Raw genomic sequence first — 22,616 nt, 5'->3', positions numbered from 1 at the left:
AAGAACAGGTCCACAGAAACGGCAGTCTTCCAATTCATGAAAATGGTCCTAAATGCCTTGGACAAGAATGAGTTAAGCTGCGGGATATTCTTAGATTTATCTAAAGCGTTTGATCTAATCAGCCATGATTTATTGCTATTGAAACTAGAATTTTATGGGGTCCGGGGACTTGCCTTCAAATGGTTCAAGTCTTATCTCTCGGATAGACAACAGAAAGTACAAATATACCATGAAGGCAAAGAGTATCTTTCTGACTTCAAAAAAACTAGCTATGGAGTGCCCCAAGGTTCCGTGTTAGGCCCTCTGTTGTTCTTGGTGTTTATAAATGATTTGCCAAAGCATCTGACAGTGGCAGAAACGGTGATGTTCGCTGATGACACTAGCATTTTCATAAAAGGATCCACCGAGGATAATCTACAACAGAGTGTCTCAAGGACAATAAATGAGACAGGAAAATGGTTTAGTGATAATGCGTTGATCATAAATAAGGATAAAACAGCATTGATGAATTTCAGTAATATTAAAAGTAAAACTAGAAGAACAGTAAAAGCTGAGCTAGGGAGCTATGTTATTGCACAAGCTCCACATACAAAATTCCTAGGTATATGGGTGGATGAGCACTTGAGATGGGAAAAGCATCTAGAAGCTTTGAGTAAAAAACTAAGTAAATGCTGCTATGTGCTTAGAATGCTTCGGGACTGTTGCAACACTGAATCATTGCTGTGTGCCTATTATGCTTATATGAACAGTTTGCTTAGATATGGTGTGATCTTCTGGGGAAATACAGGTATGGCAAAACAAGCTTTCAAACTTCAAAAAAGGGCTATTAGAATAATGAAAGGGGTTCCCCGTAGAATGTCATGCAGGGAAATATTTAAAGAATTTAAAATAATGACTCTTCCTAGCTTATACATATATGAATGTGTCTGCTTTCTGAAAACTCACCAGGAATTTTCAACAGTAAATAATCAGATTCATAAACACGAAACAAGAAATAGAGATGATTTTCACAGAGAGGCCCACAAAGGAGCACTATACCAAAAAAGTGTCAACTACCAGCCCAAAATACTTTTTAATGCATTGCCTGCTGCAATAAAGAAAATTAAAGAATGTCATAAATTCAAAGTAGATCTTAAACAATTTTTAATAAGAAACAGTTTTTACAACATTGAAGAATATCTAAATATGGGAAAGTAACATTATTTATATAAAGTGAAGTAAAATACTTGTATTTATTATGCAAATTTTTGTAACACATTAAATAACAGAAATTATATTGTAATTGTCTAATAGGGGAAAGTAAGATTATTTATATAAAGTGATGTAAAATATTTGGATTTATTATGCAAGTTTTTGCAACACATAAAATATCAGAAACTATATTGTAATTGACTACATCCATACAATGTATATTGTTAACGGATGAATAAAGAGATTGATTGATTGATTGATTTTTGTTTTTTCTCTATCATTTTAGTTATTTTATAAATTAATCAATAAAGTCCAACTTTCAAGAGTTTTCCACTTCTCCAAAAGTTCTTCTCTTGTTCATTTACGCACTTTCTCTGTATAACATGTGCAAGCTTTGTTAGACCAAATGTTCTCTCTTTGCATTCCTTCAATTTAATTATCAAGCAACATTGAAATTAGCAACTAATCCAGTGTCGACACAACTTGAGCCAGTAGCTACAGTTACATGGACACAAGTGAACACTATTGGTTGAGACAGCTGCTTACAGTTGTTACATAAAATCATGAAATTTTAAGGTGAAATTCAAAATTTTTATGCCTTGTTTTTTATTCTGAGAAAACTTAAATAACAAACCAGGATTAAACATTCTACTATATTAAGTGTTATATAAATTTGCCAAGGTACTACTAGTCAAGAATTTCACACAATCTGAATCAATTCAGAGGAACCTATACCATGACTGATAATGAGTGAGTGCTTCTACTTACCTGTAGTATTTTTTATCTTCATTCGACAATCATTTGAAGCGTTTCATCAATTTTCTCAATTATAATTTCCACTATCTATACAAAATGTTCATTAAATTCATCTGGACTGCAATAATCAGAGCAAGAGATGAGATGTGTTTGTTTACTAGATTCCAAGTGCCTTGCAAGTGATCTACATCAATAAATGTGGTATTGTTCTCTGCTATGCTTTTTCTACTGCTTTCTTTCTATAAATACTTTTGGCCTGTAGATAACTGTAGTAGTATAGTCTACCCCAGTGCCAATATCTTTAGCTGATTTGACTTACTATTTAGTATTTGGACAGTGTATTTTATTTTTAGTAGTGTAGGGTTATATAACACCACCTGTTTCTTTTGACAGTTCTCTGTATGCTTTTTGATTTGGATAAATATTCATCAAATTTGACTTTAAGGGTCTGAAACATGCAACTGAATGCATCATTTGGTGCCAATTCTTGGCAGTTGATGGTTGGAGTGCTGACATATTATCTGCTGGCAACTGATGTGATATAAACATGGATCATATCAACCCGTACCCCATCAATAACAGCCTCAAGATGACGCATTGAAACTAGTTGCAGGAAAATTAATAAAGTAATAAGGATGGCTGTAGGTGTTTATTTTGTCACAATAGTAAATGGCCATCATCCTAGAGACCTCCTGCCAAAAGGATGGACATTCAGAAAAAAAAGTAACGAAGGCTGAAGCCAGGAGTGTTACAGGAACATAGGATATATTGCAAGGAGAGTTTCCACCTGTGTAATTCAGAAAAGCTGGTGTTGATAGGAAGGATCCAGATGGCACAGGCTGTGAAGAAGTCATTAAAATACAGAACCTTGTGTTTGGCAGTGTGCTGAGCAACTGGGTGGTCCAGCTGTTTATTGGCCACAGTGTGTGGTCATACATGTGGACACACAGCTTGTTGGTTGTCATGCCCATGTAGTACGCAGCACAATTTGCAGCTTAGCTTGTAGATCACATGACTAGTTTCACAGTTAGTCTGCCTTTGGTGGGATAGGTGACACTTGAGAGCAGACTGGAGTAGGTGGTGGTGGGAGGATGTAAGAAACAACTCTTGCATCTAGACCTTTTACAGGGATATGAACCATGAGGCAAGAGGTTACGAGCAGGGGTTGTGTAGAGATGAACAAGGAGTGTAGGGATGGACGAGGGTATTGTGTTGGTTTGGTGGGCATCAGAATACCATTGTGGGAGGGGTGGAAAGGATAGTGGGTACCATATTCCTCATTTCAGGGCACGATAAGAGGAAGTCGAAATGCTGGTGGAGAGTGTGACTCAGTTGCTCCAGTCCTGGGTGGTACTGAGTCAAGAGGGGAATGCATCTTTGTGACCAGACAGTGGGACTTTGGGAGGTGGGTGTTGGGGTGACTAGAGAGATAAGACACTGGAGATCTGTTTCTGCAGAAGATTGGGAGAGTAATTATGGTCTATGAAGGCCTCAGTAAGAAGTCAGTATATTTCAAGAGGAACTGCTCATCACTGCAGATGTGATGGCCACTGACGGCTAGGCTGTATGGAAAAGACTTCTTGTTATGAAATGGGTGGCTGCTGTCAATGTGGAGGTATTTGTGGTGGTTGGTAGGTTTGATATGGACAGAGGTGCTGATGTAGCCATCTTTGTGGTGGGTTGGCTTGAGGAGGACCAGGTGAAGTGAATGAGGGAGAAGGTGTTGATGAGGTCTGGAGGAATTTGGATGGGTGTCCTCATCCTTAATCCAGATCACAAAGATATCATCAGTGATTCTGAACAAGGCGAGGGGCTTGTGATTCTGACTGGTTAGAAAGGATCTCTAGATGGCCCATGAATAGGTTGGCATAGGATAGTGCATTGCGTGTACCCGTTGCTATATCCCGTATTTGTTTGTAGGGGATGCCTTCGAAGGAGAAGTCATTGTAGGTGCAGATATAGTCGGTCATGGTGCCAAGGAGGCAGATTATAGGTCTGGAATCCATCAGGCATTGGGAAAGGTAGTGTTCAATAGCGGCAAGGCCAGGGGCATTAGGGATGTTAGTGTAAAGGGACATTGCATCAATTATGACGAGCTGGGCATCGCATGGTAAAGGAACAGGAACTGCGGGGAGTCGATGGAGTAAATGATTGGTATCTTTATATAGGCGGGTAGGATGCGGGTAATACGTTTAATGTATTGGTCGTTATTCCAGCCTGGATTTTCCGTTGTTTGTAAAATGCCTTTCTTTTTTATTAGTTCTGTAAATGGCTACAGTGTGACCTTGCAGCCCCTCCTTCCACCCCCCCCCCCCCCCCAAAATCTTGATGTGTTGACAGAATGATGTATTGCGGAGCCCGAATGAATGCCAAACAGATGTTGTGGTAACATATTGATCTATAACGTAGCTTAATGTTAACGTTCGCGCAATATTTATGCGCGCTTTGTCGTATTTGACGCACTTTTCTTTATAAAAACTAAAACTGCTAGGTCATGAGAGTAAACGTATATCAGCCCCCAGTACTTGGATACATATAGTGTACGCAGTATAAATAAACTACGAAAAATGCAATGTGGGGATCGCTACGTAGCTTTTATCCAGTGAACTGTATCAGCATTTAAAATGAAGTGTACTATGAAGTAATTAAATATAAAATAATATTTAAAATGAAGTGTACTATGAAGTAATTAAATATAACAGATGCTGTGTCTCAAATCTGTCAAGTTAAGTACGGTAGGTACAGCTTTACTCTCCCTTTATTACAATATGAAAATAATTCCGAATCACAATGGAATATATTTTCACGCTTTGAGAAAGGTAACTACCACCTTAGTGTCATCACCATCATCGTTTTCTGCTATATTAGCAGGTCCTTTGCCTCTTCATAGTCTTGCTATCCATTACTTCCTTCTTAAGGCTGCAGTATGTTGTACCGGCCTCTGATCACTGCCTTCGTATATTATTTCTTATATAAAATTACGTTCTAATAAAACTGCACATCATTGTTTAAGCACCACAGGCATCGGTGGTTCAGTGGTAGAATGCTCGCCTGCCACGCGGGCGGCCCGGGTTCGATTCCCGGCCGATGCAAAATTTTTTCCAATTAAATTTATGCGTATTTTCGAAGTAGTGCATACATAACTGACATTACCTAGTTATAAATGCAAACCAACCAAACAAATTTTCTGATGACAGCTGCACATGAACTGAAATATGGAAAGTGCTAAAAAAAATACGAGTGCGTACCAAACCTGGATAAGTGGGTCGCATTCTGAAGCATCTAGTAAGCAGAGAATGAAAGTGATATGTTCAATGGAAAAAGCCGTGAGGAAATTAACAGCAGCGTGAAAAACTGTAGCTGAAAAAATCCACACACCATCCAGACTGCATTTCTTTAATAGTGATGCAAAGCTGTCGCCCACACAATCACCCATCATCTTAAATCCCAATGAGTGATAACCTTGGCTAGCTTTCTGTGTCTTAAAGAAATCAGTTGTAAGCTGTTGTCTAGGGAATACATTACTTCAGCCAGTATCTATGAAGCCTGTTGCGAGAATTTTGTGTGTGCACTCATTAATCCTTAAAACCATGGATCCTGGCATTCTAGTAGATTTCCAAAAAGCATTGGAGTCAGTACCACACTTACGCCAATTACCAAACATAAGATGGTAAGGGGTATCAAGAGAAATTTGTACCCTGATTGGGGAATTCTCGACAGGTAGGACGCTGCTTGTTATCTTGGATTTAGAGCAGGCCACAGATGTAGAAGTAATTTAAGGAAGTATTTGGAGACACTTGCTGTTCATGTTGTGCATTAATAAGCTAGCAGACAATATTAACAGCAACTTCAGACTCTTTGCAGCTGGTGCAGTTATCTATAATGAAGCACTGTCTGAAAATAGCTGTGGAAGTGTTCTGTCAGGTTTTGATACGATTTCAGAGTAGTGCAAAGATTGACTACCTACTTTAAATATCCAGAAATCTAATATTCTGCCCGCCACTAAACCTTATATTTTGCCAACAGTGTCTAATGTTTGGAACAGAAAGGTCACAGTGTAGGGATGTTATATAAGGAATCGCACAAGGATCAGTATTGGACACATTACTCTCCACGTTACATGTTAATGATGTGTCAACTATTCTCTTCCTCTGCAGATGTCACATATACTCTGTTACATCTAAGAGCAAGTCCAACAAATCTCTTCTCAGCTATTCAGTATATAAATACCGACTTATTTGATACCGATTTATTTGCTCTGTCAGAGTGGGTGCAGGCCATAGGTTTGTAACTTAAACCCATCTTAAATGCGAGCAATCTTAGACTTTTTACCCCTCAGTTGAGAAACTCTCTTCCACCGTTAACCCTAAACGCCACAGAGATAACGTTTCATTCTAGGGGATAATTCTGAACCGTCATCTAAACCGGACTGAATACGCAAATGCAATCTGTAAGAAGGTGTCACACTTTATTCACTACAGACATTTAAGAAAAGGTATTTCCTTCCTCGCTTAAAAAGGAATTTATAGAGACACTAATCTTCCACGTATTTAGCTGGAATGGCGTACATTTTTTCGACTATCTCGCACCAGCCTATGAACAACTATCATGGCAGGCCGGTGTGGCCGAGAGGTTCTAGGTGCTTCAGTCTGGAACCGCGCGACCACTACGGTCGCAGGTTCGAATCCTGCCAAGGGAATTGATGTGTGTGATGTCCTTAGGTTAGTTTGGTTTAAGCAGTTCTACGTTCTAGGTGACTGATGACCTCAGATAAGTCCCACAGTGCTCAGAGCCAAGCCAACTACCATGGCTATCATACTCTATGTTTGCTCTATCATCTTTTCAATCACTGCATTCCCTTTTATTTGCTTCAACTCTTGCATTACTATCATAACAGTACAGCAGAAATACTCGTTCTCAACAAAGTAAAATTCTTCCTGTACCATCCAGTAATACTACCATGTTCTCTAATAAATTTTCTGTACGAGGAAAGCGACTTCGGAACAATCTTCATCAAAATATCAGAGAAATCAAATACCTTCCACACTTGATGGGACAGCTAATGGTCCACCTTCTGCCACAATAGTCATCTCTCCTACACTCTGCAGCTTTCTCACCAACCGACCCTCCCCCAGACCTGCTTCCTGCCCCTTGTTGACAGAGTTCTTTATTTATGTTTTGTTCTTTCCTAACAACGACCATCACCGTTATTTCAGTCTTTTCTTCTTCCTTTATCAATTCCGCATCGTATAACGCTAACATTGTTTCGTATGTGCTAACGCCGGTACTACACTATCAAATTTCTTTGTCAAAGATTTGAGCAAATACGTGATCAAATATATTTGACTAAGATCTTTGACGTGGCGCTAAAAAGGCTTATTACACTGTCATTATAGTTTTCGTCAAAGCTCAAGATGGCTGACAACAACAACTTATTAACTGCTGCAGTTGCATGTACCACAATTGCACTGTGTGCACATGCGGAGGAGAAGCGGTTGGAAAAAGGAAACGTACCTGGGTGAAGTCGTGGGTTTTACGACGACACGATAAAACCATTCAACAAAACTTGTTACGTGAGCTTGTAGTGGAGGGCGTCAAGTCGTCCATAAATTACTTAAGAATAGATGAGCGTACATTTCTGCATGTGCTCAGTGAAGTGTATCCTCATATCACAAAGCACAATATTCACTTAAGAACTGCTACATCTGCAGAAGACAGGCTCACTGTGACACTCCGATTCCTTGCTACAGGAAGGTTAGGTTAAGCTAGGCTAGGTTAGGTCTGGTCTCCAATCTTCCTCATCTACTTTTGTATTCAGGGTGCCTCACCTTGTAAAGCGCCTCATCAGCTTCATACATCTCTATTAATTTTGCAGTTGTCGGTACACACAAATTATATTTACTGGCAATGTTTATGAAAACATTACATATGACAGAACGCTGCAGCAATGCTAGAGCTCCATGTGGTAACATGTCACATTGCAGTGAACAGAAGACAAGCGACTTCTTTGATCAAATATTCAAGGAGACCCTAGATTTGATCAAATATTTGACGACATTTGACAAAGTTCCCAATTACACCATCAAATTTCTTTGACAAAGATATTGGACAAAGAAATTTGATAGTGCAATACCGGCCTAAGCTATAGTCCGTTGATAATAAGAATAAACCTGATGTAAATATTGCAGATGTATTCTTCTGCGTTTGCTGAAGCCTCATTGGGTTTGTTTCACGTGGGACTGCAGCCAAGCTGTCTCGAGCACTGTCAAACGTTTTGTGCTGTGCGTAAGCGCACATAGAATTAGCGATAATACAGGGCAGCAGCTTTACCGGCGCACCTAACTTGGACAGCACTGGCCGGTCGGCTGGTACAGCTATCCTGCAGTGACGTGGCCTGCTGCAGTTCACACGTAAAAAGAGACGAGCAGAGGAGCGTTACGGCTTCGAATGTCATTTAATTTTCAAGCAGAATGAAAAATAATACACTGAATTTCTCCCGCAATACGCACCTTAGACGACAAGACGAAAACCGCAACACATTATCGTTTTTAGCTAACGTTATATTGTAATTAAAAACAAGAATGACTTAACTACAGGGTAATTTTTCTGCGTAAGCTATATGTAACGTAAGAGAGTATTGAAGGATTTCACCGTATAGTTAAATATTGAAGCCACTCAAGTATTACTTACAGTCAGTCGTCTGGTAATCGCTTAATTCCTTCCTTATCCGAAACCGAGAAATACATTTCAGTTTTGGAAGTGTCACCTGCTACGTTGACAACGAGCCTATCAACAACAGAATCCACGAAGCCAGCAAGGCGCACGATTTTCTCTTTTTCTTTTATGATGAGCCGTTCTATATTCCTCCAGCGTTCGGCAGTGACGTGTGAAAAAGCTGCGTGCGTTAGTTCCAGTACGTCTGGCAGATTACAGTCTTGTTACTTCTCAGGCCAAATCCCGCAGCATGGTTTCAGATCAGTTCTGTTTGGTTGATGTAGTAATGGTACAACAGCAAACGTAAAAATGCAGCATTTGTATGATGTTCTCGATGTTGTGAATATGTTTTTCATGTTTTTACGATACTTATGTACCTCTGTGGTATTAAACGGTGGACATAGTCCAAATAAAGAGGATTTGGTTTATTTTTGCTTTAAAAATTAAATTGTAATGTTTTCTTAATTTAAACAACTTTTATGAACAGTCTTACAAAAAATCATCGATAGTTAAGAATATGTGTTTGAAATGTAAACAGGAATTTAGCGCCCAATATGTAATTAGAAACAAGAAGACGTGCATTATTCATAAAAAATGATGGTGAGTTTCATAATTACGAGATGGAGGTACTTCAAATTGAACGAGAAAAGTAATTGATAGGAGGATGATTTGGACCAACGCACGAACAACTACTATAGCGAGTTTCACTATGTACCAGAAAGCTGCCTCAGCCATTTTCATACTGTGCATTAACAGCGCGGCAATCAGAGCACAACGATGCAAAGGCTGTGACTGTACACGATTTTTGAAATAAAAACTACGTAGGTAAAGCGTAATTAAGAATACGTTGATGGCTGTTAATACATTTGAATGTCTGAAAGTTTCAAGTAACATAACTTAGTAATAAGATATCTAATACGTAAGTAGGACCTACTTCCATGAGCGCAACAACACCAATGTACGTGTGCTACGGCTTCTGACCAACCATCGCGTTTGTGTTTGTTTACATCAGGTTTATTCTTATGATGAACGGATTATAATCCATATCATTCTAAATGTTATTTATTATTATTAATGTTATTATTCATGTTAAGAAATCTTCACAGACGAATGGAAAAACTGGTAGAAGCTGGCCTCAGGGAACATCAGCTTGGATTCCGTAGAAATGTTGAAACCCTTGAGGCAATACTGATCCTACGACTTACCTTAGAAAATAGATTAAGGAAAGGCAAACCTACGTTTGTAGACCTAGAGAAAGCTTTTGACAATGAGAGCTGCAAAAATTTCAATTTCTCAATGTGGCAGGGGTCAAATACACGGAGCGAAAGCCTATATACAATTCATACAGAAAGCAGATGCAGTTATAACAGTCGAGAAAGACATTCAGGGGTGTATGTGCACCAATCATAATCCCACCCCACACCATCAAACAACGACCTCCATAGAGGTCCTTGTTCCTGGCTCACGCCAGATGAAAACCCGGCGAGAATCACTGTTCAGACTATACCTGGACTCATCTGTGAACATAACCTGGGACCACTGTTCCAATGACCAAGTACTGTGTTCTTGACACCAGGCAATATAGGCTCTCCTGTGACCAGGGGTCAGTGGAATGCGCCTTGCAGGTCTCCGGGCGAATAAACCGTGTCTGTTCAGTCGTCTGTAGACAGTGTGTCTGGAGACAACTGTTCCAGTGGCTGGGTAAGGTCCTGAGCAAGGCTACCTGCAGTACTCCGTGGCCGTCTGCGGGCACTGATGGTGTTGTACACTGTGGACGTCCCGTACTGTAGAACCTGGACACATTTCCTGTCTGCTGGAATCGTTGCCATAATCTTGAGATCACCGTTTGTGGCATACGGAGGGCCCGTGCTACGACAGCCTACAGCCGCCCTAGTATTCTACCCCTCATAACGTCATCAGTATGTGTTCTCTGAGCCATTTGCAACACACAGTCACCATTAGCACGTCTGAAAACGTCTGCACACTTACTCGCTGCACGGTACTCTGACATGCACCAACACAACTGTGCGTATGTGGACTGCTGCCAGCGCCACCGTGCGACGAACGCAGGTCAAATGCACCGCATGGTGCATGAGTGTAGACGCCAGTTTGACGCTGTACTACGGCTCTGCCATCTTCCAAAACGGTTGGAATCTTCGCGGCGCACAGAACAAAGATCAAATGTGAAGCACCAACAAGGACGTTTGTCTACGTATATTAATGTTTCTCTCTCTCTCTCCCCCCCCCCCCCTTTTTGTTTGTTTGTTTGTTTAATGTGGGGCATTACTTACTGAACGACTCTTGGAGGTTCTCAATATAGTTGTAGTGTGTGCTGGCAGACGCTTTTATCTCGTAACATTCCGCCCGCGATATTTCCCATGTCTGAACGGGAAATTGCAGCACCGTATCAGCGATAAGCGAATGTCGCCTGGGAAGCTATTTTGAGAACCTCGCCCGCGGGCCACTTGGCGATACAGAAGTTTGCGGATGCAGGCGCTCTCTGTGACGTAGCCTTGTGTAAGCAGCCGACTATCTGTCTGAAAGCCGTGTGCTAACACGCGAGCAAACAAAATGCGCTCCGGAGATGCGCATTGTTCTTACGGGGTGAGTCCACTAGGATGTAGCTTCTGCAAGGAACTTCTGCAAGCATTGCTGTGATGTTCACATTAGAACAAAAACTTGCGCAAGTTTACTTCTGCAAGACTCCTGGGCAAATTAATTTCAGGAACTTGACACAAGTACCTGCAGAAGTGCGTTCACCGGAGTCGCGTTCTCAGATATGCAAGTGAAGGTTTACAGAGCCTTGATCAGAAACTGGAGTAGCTGTCCCTGTTGTTGCCCTATTATTGTTGACGAAAAATCGTGATGAAAGACAAAAAATTGAGAAAAAAGGAAATGTTTGAAGCAATGGATACAGAGGGGTACATACCACGGTCGTTCAATAAGTAAAAAGCACTCCGTCTTCAGGGCACGAGTGGCGTACCGGGACCATCCGACCGCCGTGTCATCCTACAGTGGAGATGCGGATAGGAAGGGTGTGGCGTCAGCACACCGCTCTCCCTGTCGTTATGGTGGTATTCTTGACCGAAACCGCTACTATTCGGTCGAGTAGCTCCTCAATTGGCTTCACGAGGCTGAGTGCACCCCGAAAAATGGTAACAGCGCATGGCGGCCTGGATGGTCAGTCTACTTAGAAGTAGATACCTTAGGGGTTGCGAAGCAACTCAAATCGCTTGATACGGGCAAGTCTTCAGGTCCAGATTGTATACCGATTAGGTTCCTTTCAGATTACGCTGATACTATAGCTCCCTACTTAGCACTCATATACAACCGCTCGCTCATCGATAGATCTGTACCTACAGATTGGAAAATTGCGCAGGTCGCACCAGTGTTCAGGAAGGGTAGTAGGAGTAATCCATTTAACTACAGACCTATATCATTGACATCGGTTTGCAGTAGGGTTTTGGAGCATATACTGTATTCAAATATTATGAATCACCTCGAAGGGAACGATCTATTGACACGTAATCAACATGGCTTCAGAAAACATCGCTCTTGTGCAACGCAGCTAGCTCTTTATTCGCACGAAGTAATGGCCGCTATCGACAGGGGATCTCAAGTTGATTCCGTATTTCTAGATTTCCGGAAAGCTTTTGACACCGTTCCTCACAAGCGACTTCTAATCAAGCTGCGGAGCTATGGGGTATCGTCGCAGTTGTGCGATTGGATTCGTGATTTCCCGTCAGGAAGGTCGCAGTTCGTAGTAATAGACGGCAAATCATCGAGTAAAACTGAAGTGATATCAGGTGTTCCCCAGGGAAGCGTCCTGGGACCTCTACTGTTCCTGATCTATATAAATGACCTGGGTGACAATCTGAGCAGTTCTCTTAGACTGTTCGCAGATGATGCTGTAATTTACCGTCTAGTAAGGTCATCCGAAGACCAGTATCAGCTGTAAAGCGATTTAGAAAAAATTGCTGTATGGTGTGTCAGGTGGCAGTTGACGCTAAATAACGAAAAGTGTGAGATGATCCACATGAGTTCCAAAAGAAATCCGTTGGAATTCGATTACTCGATAAATGGTACAATTCTCAAGGCTGTCAATTCAACTAAGTACCTGGGTGTTAAAATTACGAACAACTTCAGTTGGAAAGACCACATAGATAATATTGTCGGGAAGGCGAGCCAAAGGTTGCATTTCATTGGCAGGACACTTAGAAGATGCAACAAGTCCACTAAAGAGACAGCTTACACTACACTCGTTCGTCCTCTGTTAGAATATAGCTGCGCGGTGTGGGATCCTTACCAGGTGGGATTGACGGAGGACATCGAGAGGGTGCAAAGAAGGGCAGCTCGTTTTGTATTATCGCGTTATAGGGGAGAGAGTGTGGCAGATATGATACGCGAGTTGGGATGGAAGTCATTACAGCATAGACGTTTTTCGTCGCGGCGAGACCTTTTTACGAAATTTCAGTCACCAACTTTCTCTTCCGAATGCGAAAATATTTTGTTGAGCCCAATCTACATAGGTAGGAATGATCATCAAAATAAAATAAGAGAAATCAGAGCTCGAACAGAAAGGTTTAGGTGTTCGTTTTTCCCGCTCGCTGTTCGGGAGTGGAATAGTAGAGAGATAGTATGATTGTGGTTCGATGAACCCTCTGCCAAGCACTTAAATGTGAATTGCAGAGTAGTCATGTAGATGTAGATGTAGACCACGCCCGACAGCACTTAACATCGGTGATCTCACGGGAACCGGTGTATCCACTGCGGCAAGGCTGTTGACTCAATAAGTAATGCCCTACATTTTTCATAAAAAGCCATTAACATACGTAGACAAATGTCCTTGTTGGTGCTTCACATTTGATGTTTGTTCTGGGCGCCAGTGAAGTTTCGAACCGCTCTGGCACCGTAGTACAGCGTCAAAATGGCGTCTACATACGACTCACGTTACAACCAGCGTGCTGTTGTTGAATTCTCGTGTGCAGAAAAAGAAACCGTGGTGCACATCCATAAACGTTTGTGTGCAGTGTATGGTGATGATGCAGTTGATAGTACAGCTGGGCGATGGCTAAAGAAAGTCACAGCCTCAGGAAAAGCAGAAACAGAACTCCACGATCAGCCACGCTCGGGACGTCCTGTCACAGCCACTGCTCCAGACGTGCTGAATCGTGCGGATGCCGTTATTCGTGGCGACCGGCGCGTCAACTCCACAATTGGCTCTACAGTTGTCGATCAGCACTGGAGTTGCATCTGCAATGAACGAGACTCAGATATTCAAAGAGGTGCTCACGATGGGTTCCACGAATGCTCACAGCGGACCACTAGATTCCAAGAAAGGCCATTTCATCTGAACTGTTGCAGCGTTTTGATACAGACGGAGAGGCCTTTGTGTCACGGATCGTTACGGGGGACGAAAGCTGGGTTCACCACTTTGCGCCGGATACAAGAAGGCAGTCACGGAGAGGCATCGTTCTCATTCGCCACAAAAGAAGAAATTCGAGACAACCGCCTCTGCCGGAACTGTCACGGTGACAGTCTTCTGGGACTGTGATGGTGTCATTGTCGTAGATGTGATGCCAAGAGGATCAACCATCAATTCAGAGGCATAAGTGAAGACTCTGAGTAAATTCAAGAGCCGTTTCTGACGTGTTGGGTTGGAAATAGGAAATCTTGTTCCAACACGATAAAACACGCCCACACGCAAGTCTGAGAACTCGGGAACACATCGCCAAATTGGGTTGGACATCACTGCTTCATCCACCCTACAGTCCAGACCTGGCACCCTCGGACTTCCATCTCTCTGGGGAACACACTTTGAAGATGACGAGAGTGTCAGTCATGCAGTGAAATCATGGCTACGCCTATAGGACAAGAGCTTTTACCAGCAGGGAATACAGGCTCCTCCACAACGTTGGCGTACGGCCATAGAACGCGATGGAGACTACGTAGAAAAATAGGACAGGGACAAGACATGTTGATGTATATTGTCACTAAATTCTCTTAACAATAAATATGTTTGAGGAAAAAAAAGTGTGGCTTTACTTATTGAGTGAGCCTCGCATTTTAAGTTATCAAGATACACTACTGAATGAGCAGAAATCGGTGGATTTTCATCAGATCAGACACTTCCTGAGAATGTTACACGCAAGTTTCGAACATTACTTGTCTATTGTACAAGCAAATATTCGAGAAAAAGAATAGAAAAATCCGGCAAGTTGTATCACCAAGAGATCGCCTTTTATAAGGTGCAGTTAAATGAACACGAGACGATGAACCAGCTGCGAATAGGACTTGCGCACTGAAGGTTTCGTACCGACGCAATTATATATATACAGACATTTCATCCACTACAGGAATCGAGGATCTGAACGACTTTTGCCTGTTATCGACATTGATTTTGGCAAAATGTCAGTCCTAGGGATTCTAAGACTTTCGAGAATGTTTTAAACTTGGAAGTCGGATAACAATCGACGAAATTAGTATTCTTTTCGTGTACTGTAATTACAAATTAACAATTTTCTGATTTTTTTCTATTTTTGTTGTGAAACATTTCTTCTCGCCAGATTTCCTGATTCCACGTCAAGAGGATGTAGTGTTCCGGTTTTAATGGGTGAGTTTGCGAGTATCAAAATGTGACATAAATGGCCGTATCTGTTGATTGCATTGGCTTAGAAGCTAATGTTTATTATATCACCAAGGGACCATAGACCTTAGTATGTGACATAAATTTGAACTTGATGCATTTACTAGATGCTGAGAGAAATGGGCCTTAACGGACGGGCAGACAGAAATGACAAATAAATTTTTTCGTGTGACGTAGCTACAAATTAACAATTTTCTGATGTTTCCTTTTACTTGAAAAGTGAAATCTGGCTTCTAGGCAAATTTCATGCTGCTAGGTCAACGGAAAGTACTCTGCAGGTTTTAATGAGTGATTATAGGATATAGGTTCCAACTTTTTTTCAAAATCACTGTTTTTTCTTTATACCCAGACATGTTTCGGCACCTCTGTGCCATCATCAATGGGTTTTGTTTATTGAAAACTGTTAAAAGTGAACTTATTTTATGTTGATAAAGTGAGGCCTGAAGAAAGTTTTTGTTTCTTTTGGTTCTTACAGTGATTTTACGTTATACAGTTTTGCGGGACCATCTGTGTGGTGTCTAGCATTGATAGCTTGTCATCTGCAAACAAAAAAAATGTAAATTTGAATTTCATCGGAGAGTTAACACATCCGTTCATTAAGAAAAACTGGCTTTGACTTGTCAAAATGTTTTGGGTATATATTCGTTACTAGTCACGTTTTTTTGTGACTCATCCTTCTTCTTTTCCGTTCTGAGGGCATTGCACACACGCATTAATGTACTTATAGTTACGTTTTTTATAAACGCTTTCCACCTTGCGAAAAGCGGTAAGCATTATGTTGTTGTGTTTCCTAAACCTGTCGGCGTTCATTTGTTCCTGAGAGAGTTTGGCGCCGAATTTGAATTTTATTTACTTTTTCATTCTTTCTCTCTCTCTCTCTCTCTCTCTCTCTCTCTCTCTGTGTGTGTTTGTGTGTGTGTGTGTGTGTGTGTGTGTGTGTGTGTTTGTGGAAACTCCTTTAGCTGTCTGTATTGCATTTTCTGTAAAGTTCCTTTAATGTGTTAAATAATGTGCGTTTCATTTAAAACTTGTTTACCTCTTGTTATTGCCTTCTGTCCGTAAAAGTTCTCTTCTATTGCCACTTTGTGGTATAGCCAGTGGCTGGATTTCAGTATTTCAAATCGGTTGCTATTGTAGTTGGATGCTGATTATGGGCTATTATGCGGAACCTATAACCTACAATTGAACTACAAACACAGAAAGAAAGACGAGCTGCAGATCCAAAGAGGAACAATTTGATGTGTGAGTTTGCGAGTATCAAAATATGTGACAAATTTCTGCATCTCTTGGTTGCATTGAGTTAGAAGCACCGTAAAAGCACCGCGAAAGGACCGCAGACTTTGATATGTGTGATATAAATATGTCTACCCGTTTCGCAGAAAAAGGGTTCTAAACTGTCGGACAGACAGACAGACAACAACGTGATACTATGATGGTTCCGTTTTAAGCTTGAGGTACGGAACTGTAGAAAGAAAATAATTCGTGTATTAATTCAAGAGTAATCTTCATTACTGTTGCTACGTTTATCCCGCTGTGACACAAGACCGCCAATTTCTCGATAAAACAACGTGTGCCGTTTCCTACGAAACCATGATTATACCCAGGCGTGCAGCTTTTCGTCCGAAGAAAATCGATGGCCCCGAATATCTTTCTTCAAGGCTCCAAAAGGATATTTCATCGGGAGAGATGGGGACTGTATGGAACATACGTAATAGCTTCCGAGCCGTATTTATGCTGTGCAGTCCAAATAACGTTGGCAAAAATGTGGGCTGGCGTTATCCTGCAACAGACTGATGCTGTCCGTTAACTTACCTAGGCGTTTGGACTTGACTGCGAACTTCAGTTCTTGCAAAGTGACCTCCACATTAATAGTGGCTAGGATTGTTGCTGTTTTTAAAAATATCGATAATCCGATGTATCAATACTGAAAAAATATCATTCTCGTGTCTTGATAAATAAAAAAGAAGTATTGATGTAACGGCGGAATAACTCATGATGGTCGATGTAGAGAGGACATAAAACGTAGACTGGCAATGGCAAGGAAAACGTTTCTGAAGAAGAGAAATTTTTTGAAAATCAAGTGTAGATTTAGCTGTCAGAAAGTCTTTTCTGAAAGAATTTGTATGGAGTGTAGCCATGAATGGAAGTGAAATGTGGAAGATAAATAGTTTAGACAAGAAGAGAATAGACGCTTTCGAAATGTGGTGCTAAAGAAGAATGCTGGAGATTAGATGGGTAGGTCACATAACTAATGAGGAGGTACTGAATAGAACTGGGGAGAAGAGGAGTTTGTGGCACAACTTGACTAGAAGAAGGGATCGGTTGGTAGGACATGTTCTGAGGCATCAAGGGATCACCAATTTAGTACTGGAGGGCAGCGTGGAGGGTAAAAATTGTAGAGGGAGACCAAGAGATGAATACACTAAGCAGATTCAGAAGGATGTAGGCTGCAGTAGGTACTGGGGGATGAAGAGGCTTGAGCAGGATAGAGTAGCATGGAGAGCTGCAGCAAACCAGTCTCAGGACTGAAGGCCACCACAACAACATATATTCGTTTGACGCTTATTTCGTGAGATGTTTGGCCCAGTCACGATCAATGGACCACCCTGTATGTTCGTCCACTAAACTAGGTTACGGCTCGTGATATGCGGGAAATGCTTGTGCCGGACCAAAAAAACGTAAAGAAACAGTAAAAAGAGGTAAGATTTGTATGTTGTTTCGAACGACGAGCGTTCAATAAATAATCAGTTTCTGCTGGAAAATTGCTGTATTTGTTGTAGGACATCGTGGAATATTCTTCCTTCAGCACCTATAGTTTAATCTACACAATCTACACAATCTACACCTATAGTTTAATCTACACAATCTACACCTATCTACACAATCTACACCTATAGTTTAATCTACACAAACCTATAGTTTAATCTACACTTCCAAAATGCCATGTCTCTCTTTTTTTTTCTTTATTGTACAAGCATCAAAACAAGTTGTGAGGTGGTTATAATTTCGCACTTTACAAGCACTCATCAACGTACTTTGTCGTGAAATACAACAACAACTAGATATCATTAGATAGGTTGCACATCGCATATATGAATATTTAAAGGAGACTGACATTGTCACCTACGCCTTGTAAATAACTGTTAACGCTTATTGCAATGAAGGTGACGGAGTGTCTTAATTATAAAAACGGCGTGATGAATTGTTGCCTATACTGGTAGAGGGAACGCCAGTGGAGATGAAACAGCAGGCAGAACTCAAGCTCTGCGTGGAAGGCCCGCAGAGGTGTTGTCCTGCTTAAACACAGGAAGTAGCCAGACGGACGTCGTGGCACATGAGCTCTGAACCACAGTAGGGTGGCGGCCGGCCGCTGTCGTGGCAGGACCGGATGGATAACCGGGAACTCTGCTAACCCTGGTGAGAGGAACGAAGAAGCGGCACCTGGGAAACCACGCAGGCTGGGTTATTTCCAAGGATTTTTACTCAGAAGCGTACCATTGTACGAGTATAAGTTTTCCTCGCAAACTTTCCGCGCTGGACGACAAATCACTAAAATATGGTTTTTCGGGAATATGATTAGTTTTCGTAGTTACGATGACTGGGAGCTGACCCTTTCTGGGAAGCCAGCGATGGAGAGACGAAGTGTTCTGTTGTGAGCGCTCGTGTGTGACGGTCGCTCGATATCACCTTTGTTGGTACAGCCGAACTTATTGTCTTTGCTCTCACTAGTTGCTAACCTACATGATTCTGGACTTCACCTCCGGATTGGAAATGGTCATTGAGGAGGCGGTGTTCAGTAATTGAGAGCACTTCCTCTGCCTGTACTTACGTTGAGACGTTATCTGAACTCCGTCCTTGTGGCTGGGAGTTCGCGTTTCTCGTCTGTAGAACACAGGGAGGAGAAGACAGTGTTAGAATATATTAGCCAGGGGACCGCCTTCTGCCATCCTAGTGTTTGAAAGAGTTTATTTGTGGTTGGAGTTCTTCCATCGTAGCAGACGAGTACGAGAACCATCACTTCGACGCCCCAGACGCAGTACATACGGTGATGTCGCAAATTGCTTCGGCTTATTAGGGCTATAGAGCTAAACAGCTGTGATCACGTTAGTTTATTTCCACTGAGGTTCCACACCACCGTAGATCATCTTTGAAAGTAGTGTCTTCTAGTGTTTGGTACGTGGATGACGTCAGCTATTTCGCGTTATTGGAATTAGATAACGCTGTCATAATAAGGGGAAGAGTTGGGAAATTGTTAGTAATTTTACTTAGGAAAAGCAAACATTGTAATATAATGTTTTTTAATCTACAATAACTATATAAGCAGGAACAACATTTAGCATTTAGTAGTATTAGTTGCCTTAATCATTTACGTTTATGTTGTAATTTATAAAGTCCATTAAGAGATCCTAAGATCTGCTTCAGGGGGTAGTCAGAAAGGGCCAAACCTTCATGTTAGCGATTATTATTTTCCATTGCACACATTTATTTTTACACCCGCCTGGAATAGCATCTTGGAAAGTTTAGCATCACTCCGGTGCCCATAACTCCTGAAGATAGACTTGATTGTGAGTATTGTATCACACACACACACACACACACACACACACACACACACAGTCCCTTTGACTGTTGAGAGCTGTCACAACCGGCCCAAAGATGTAAACAACCGTGCAAGAGCAGCGCCTATTAGACGTTAAGGGGTCCGACAGCCGATCAGTTTCAGTCATTCCACCAGGAAGGAGGTACACGGCTCGTGTTGTCTGTAGTTCAACCATGCGTAGACGGTGAATACCACGGTTCGATCACATCCGCATTGTGACAGGAAGGGCTCTCAACAAGGGAAGTGTCCAGACATCTCAGAGCGAACAAAAGCGATGTTGTTCGGACATGGAGGAGGCACAGAGAGACAGGAACTGTCGATGACATGCCTCGCTCAGGCCGCCCAAGGGCTGCTACTGCAGTGGATGACCGCTACCTGCGGATTATGGCTCAGAGGAACCCTGACAGCAATGCCACCACGTTAAATAATGCTTTTCGTGCAGCCACAGGACGTCGTGTTACGATTCACACTGTGCACAATAGGCTACATGATGCCCAACTTCACTCCCGATTTCCATGGCGTGGTCCATCTTTGCAACCACATCACCATGCAGCGCGGTACAGATGGGCCCAACAACTTGCCGAATGGACCGCTCAGGATTGGCATCATATTCTCTCCACCGATGAGTGTCGCATATTCCTTCAACCAGACAATCATCGGAGACGTGTTTGGAGGCAACCCGGTCAGGCTGAACGCCTTAGACACACTGTCCAGCGAGTGAAGCAAGGTGGAGGTTCCCTGCTGTTTCGGGGTGGCATTATGTGGGGCCGACATACGCTCGTGGAAGGCGCCGTAACGGCTGTACGATACGTGAATTCCATCCTCCGACCGATAGCACAACCGTATTGGCGAGGCATTCGTCTTCATGGACGACAATTCGCGCCCCATCGTGCACATCTTGTGAATGACTTCCTTCAGGATAAGAACATCACTCGACTAGTGTGGCCAGCATGTTATCCAGACATGACCCCTATCGAACATGCCTCGGATAGATTAAAAAGGGCTGTTTATGGACGACGTGACCCGCCAACCACTCTGAGGGATCTACGCCGAATCGCCGCTGAGGAGCGGGACAATCTGGAACAACAGTGCCTTGATGAACTTGTGGATAGTATGCCACGACGAATACAGGCATGCATCAATGCAAGAGGACGTGCTACTGGGTATTAGACGTACCTATGTGTACAGCAGTCTGGACCACCACCTCTGAAGATGTCGTTGTATGGTGGTATAACATGCAATGTGTGGTTTTCATGAGCAATAAAAAGGGCGGAATGATGTTTATGTTGATCTCTATTCCAATTTTCTGTACAGGTTCTGGAACTCGCGAAACTGAGGTGATGCAAAACTTTTTTTGATGTGTGTGTATTGCAGCTCAAAATTGGCCATAAATTCAGAAAAATATTGGCTCTCCACGAAATGCCCCATGTAAAATCGCCATCTGGTAACAGGTCAGTAAATAATCGCGCCACATTTTGTAGAAACAGGCTTACATTGCTAAATAAAAGATGAGCATATGTCCTTAAAACGTTACGACAGTGAAATGAAACTTTTTGTCATTTTAATATTCAGTTGTTCTGTTACTCATAGTCTTTCATTTCACCATCATAAATGATAGGACGCGCGCCGCTAACCTGTGACCTTGTTCAGAGCGCACACTGTAATCGATTTTAGTTCGCTGTCCAGGTGCGGGTGGCGCTCCGGTGGCGATTTGCTATGACGTTGTTGGCGCGTGTCTGCGGTGGCCGGTTGAAAGCGAGAGGGTATTTGGTTTTCCGGGTAGTTGTAAAATTACTTATTTATTTATTTACATATTTGTGTGTTTGGAGAGGCAGAGACTGATTTGTGATTGAGATTTTTACTTTAAGTCATAACTGGTACCTGGGTTTAGGTTGCTGCCTCCTTGAGTGATCAGCTTCTGCACTAGTTATTGACGTATTATAATTTGGACGAAGTTATTGTTTTTTCAAGGTTTACAATACGACTTGGCCGTATTGCGGATAGCTTTGAGCCCAAGTTTTCGCAGCTTTTTATACCTAAGGGACCACTGTTGTAAGTAAGAAAGATCAAACAGCAATTTGCTTTTCGTGAGAAAAGGAGATTGAAATGGTGCAAATGGCTCTGAGCGCTATGGGACTCAACTGCTGTGGTCATCAGTCCCCTAGAACTTAGAACTACTTAAACCTAACTAATCTAAGTGCATCACACACATCCATGCCCGAGGCAGGATTCGAACCTGTGACAGTAGCAGTTGCACGGTTCCGGACTGCGCGCCTAGAACCGCGAGTCAGTGGAGTTCAGCACCACACTATTGTACAAGAACATAATCCGATCACTGTAATTAAGAAATTGTGAGAGGTTGTTTCTCATTGAATGAAAACTATAGAGAATGCATTTCTTTTTCGGTATTTTAGTGTACTTCGTACACTTACAGTTCTGTCAATTGATAGACGGCGACAACAATAAAGTGCACCTCCTTTTCCAAAAAAAAAGAAATTTCTATTCTTCACTTCTGGAAAATTTGTATGCATTAATGTTTGGTAACTGTTACACATACTTCACTCGGTTTTATCACTAAAATATCAATTTTCATTAAATGTAACAATACGTTCTGAGCGACGGCCTAACAACGTGTCCTCTTTCAAAAATGGTTCATATGGCTCTGAGCACTATGGGACTTAACATCTGTGGTCATCAGTCCCCTAGAAC

The 22,616-nt window shown here is 42.0% G+C and overlaps 1 non-coding gene across 1 annotated transcript; it reads left to right on the top strand.

Moving 5' to 3' along the window:
* The first annotated feature begins 4,968 nt into the window (after nucleotides 1–4,968).
* Trnag-gcc (transfer RNA glycine (anticodon GCC)) lies at nucleotides 4,969–5,039 on the top strand. The gene has a single exon. It is a non-coding gene; the product is annotated as a tRNA-Gly (tRNA).
* Nucleotides 5,040–22,616: the final 17,577 nt, after the last annotated feature.

The sequence above is a fragment of the Schistocerca gregaria genome, chromosome 10, assembly GCF_023897955.1.
Source record: "Schistocerca gregaria isolate iqSchGreg1 chromosome 10, iqSchGreg1.2, whole genome shotgun sequence".
Taxonomy (NCBI): domain Eukaryota; kingdom Metazoa; phylum Arthropoda; class Insecta; order Orthoptera; family Acrididae; genus Schistocerca; species Schistocerca gregaria.
The sequence above is the reverse complement of the archived record's forward strand: the minus strand, read 5'-3'. Positions and strand labels throughout refer to the sequence as shown.